Source organism: Phasianus colchicus, chromosome 5 (assembly GCF_987193195.1).
Source record: "Phasianus colchicus chromosome 5, bPhaCol1.hap1.1, whole genome shotgun sequence".
Taxonomy (NCBI): Eukaryota; Metazoa; Chordata; class Aves; order Galliformes; family Phasianidae; genus Phasianus; species Phasianus colchicus.
The window spans coordinates 8,150,957-8,154,098 of record NC_143440.1 but is presented as its reverse complement, the minus strand read 5'-3'; the positions used below and the strand labels follow the sequence as shown (position 1 = coordinate 8,154,098).

Below are 3,142 nucleotides of genomic sequence, written 5' to 3'. Positions count from 1 at the left end.
ATTGTGACAATAAGTTGGTGAATGCACGTACCCCTGTGGCAGGACCTGAAAGGTCCACTGCCTGCGTCCCCACTAAACACAAATTGATCTTGCAATTCCTCAGCAATTGGGATACTGAAGAACGCATTTGCTAAATCTAGGACACAATGATAGGTTTTTATCTCCCTACTTAATGTATCCATTAGGGAGGCAATATTGGGTATGGCCGCATGAATAGGCAGCGTGACCTTATTTAATTCTCTGTAATCTACTGTCATTCCCCATGTGCCATCCGACTTCCGCACTGGCCATATGGGGGAATTATATGGGCTGTGTGCAGGTCTTATAACGCCCACTTTTTCTAATTCCTGCACCGTTCTCAATATTTCATCTTGCCCACCCAGGAGTCTGTACTGTCTTACATTAGTAATCCGGCACAGTTTCGGCAGGCAAATAGGCCCACGTTTCGCATGGCCTCTTAATATTGCCTGCACCGCCCGGATACTGATACATCTCTGTCGAAGTCTGAACTCTCCACAGTTGTCTGGAGAGCCAGACCCCATAGAATATCTATGCCCAAGATGTACTCCTGGACTGGGGCAATAGATACCTTATACTCCCAGGGTGGGAGACACCCAACCCCCAGTTTCAACCATGTTTGGGTGACAGGAATAGTCTGTCCCCCAAAGCCACCAATCATCACTCTGTCCCCATCAAATTTGGTCGGATCTCCGTAAATAACTGATGTTTCTGCTCCGGTATCCACTAGTGCCATAACCCTTTGAACGTTTTTTTCAGGACCAGTAAATCATTAATTCTACATAGGGCCTCCGGTCCCATCTGGAGGCCCTAGGGGGACTAACATCCCTCATCACGCCATGAATTGAGCTATGTCCAATTCTTTTGCTTCCGGTGGCTCAGGCATTGTAGCCCAAGACACCTGAGGCAGCTTTTTTTTCCTATTAGGAACAATGAAATCCTCTAAGTTCCATGTCATTGTCGGCGTTCTATAACCCTTACCCTTGGCTTCTTAGGGTAGGTCTGAAATTTTTGGTTATCCTTTAGTTGTTTCCACAGTTGGAGAAGGATATGGTTGGGCTGGCCGTCAATCTTAGCAAATTGGACCCCAGCCCAAATTAAATCATTAAACATTTGTTTTCAGGAGACCCTTATGGGTCCCGATTGAGGAGCTCGGGTAGCCAGTATTTTGGTTTTAGTCACCTGCAAGACCTCAGCTTCTTCTAGTGACCGAATATTGCACCTATTCCGCAGGTGTTCTGTTTCTCCTAGATCAGCCACTAACTGCGCAGCCTGCTGGACAACTGCTTCTGAGGCCACTAGGGGATTTAATATAGAGACCAGAGTGCCATACAGATGGGAGGGGGCTTGCTGTAAAATTAGGTCTCTCATCCCCGCTGAGAATTTGACCAGATCCGGGCCATCAAAGGTATCTTCATAAATCGCTACACCTAGCTCACGAATGTAATTTTGAAGGTCCTCCATGGAGGACCACATCCCTGTATGTAAAGGAATATCAGATTTATTGGGCCATACCATACGGCAGGCCGCCATTAACCATTCTATTATAGAATGGTTTTCATCATTATATTGATTACCTGCATATAGTCTCTGTCTAAGAGCAGGATGGATGGTCATTGTGGCCAATTTGGCTCTTTCTGGGCCATTCACCAGAACACTTTCTGCCCCAGAATCCCATAGTCTCAGTAACCAAGCTGGCACACTTTCCCTAGGTTTTTGCCTGAATCATTGGACTAAGTCCATCAGTTCTGTTGCCGTGTACGGTCGGGCTGTTACGTGCAAATGGGTTTGAACGGGGGGCCACTGATCAGGTGGCACCCCTGCCGGTCTATCCTGTACCTTTTTCGTTTTTTGAGTTATAACAGGACGGACTTCTAGTGCGTCCATCAAAATTGGGGATTCAAGATCTGATTTAGATTGTTTATTTTCCTGATCAACACAGTCCGTTGATTCAGGAGCCTGGTCATTGTCTATTGAAATACTACGAACTTGACCTATTGGAAGACGTAGAATTGGTTTATTCCATTAACAGGCCAAGTTCCTGTTCTAACTTTTCAATACGATTTTTTTAAAAGTTCATTTTCGTTCACTAAAGTATTATTCCTTATTTCGGCATTGTTTAAAGCATTTAATAGTGGCCATGCCACTGTAGAAGCAGCTAGTTGTCTTTCTCTAGTGACTAATATATCTTCGCCTAGTCCCTGAAAGTAATCCGCTAGGCGATATGGGGAAATGTTTCCCACAACATGTAGGGGGTCCCATTTTTCAATGATAGTTGCCAATTCATAATATGGGGATCCCGCAAATCCTGGGATCTGTCCTGGAATTATTTTATCTAGGGGGGTAGCATTCTCCCCCTTGAACCATTTACAGAAATTCCAAAGAAAGGACATAGTGTAAGTTTCAGTATATTTGGCTTGCCTGCCTGGCTCACTAAGTGTATAATCAATGAAAATTATATAAAGGAATATTACATAATCAAATAATATTAAGATGCTATAATAATGAAATAAGCAAGAGAGTTAGGCACAGCAAGACAAAGAGAATAAATAGGAGGCTTACCCGAGTCGTGGGCTCGCTCAGGAAACTCCAGTGGAGTGGATCTTCCAAAGAGAGAGAGAGATCCTTCCCTACTGGTAGTCAGCTCTTAAATGGGTCTAGGAGAGGTGGAGCCAGGCTCCACCCCTTCCTGCAGCACAGGTGAATTGCTTTCACCTGTGCTCCCAGGGCTGACTCATTGCTCGCCTCAGGTGACTAATCAGAGGTTCAGGACTTGACTCAGCAGTTCCCATACAGGGGTTCTAAAGTAAATTGTGAAAATATCACAAATAACTTTTTCATCTACTACACTATTACAAACTAGAACTGGTATCTATGGATTTCCTGGTTTTGGTGATTTCACAGAATCGTAGGGGTTGGAAGGGACCTCCAGACATCATCGAGTCCAACCCCCTGCCAAAGCAGGATCCCTACACCAGGTCACACAAGTAGGTGTCCAGGTGGGTCTTGAACATCTGCAGAAGGAGACCCCACAACCTCCCTGTGCAGCCTGTGGGGAAGTCTCTGGACTTTCAGGATGGCGGTCGGAGACACAACAGCACACCAATGCAGTTAAAAATTGTTA

General features: G+C 45.1%; 1 pseudogene; it reads right to left on the bottom strand.

Annotated features, from left to right (window-relative positions):
* Positions 1–773: 773 nt before the first annotated feature.
* Positions 774–1,482, bottom strand: LOC149917723 (uncharacterized; annotated as a pseudogene).
* Between the last annotated feature and the right edge of the window lie 1,660 nt (positions 1,483–3,142).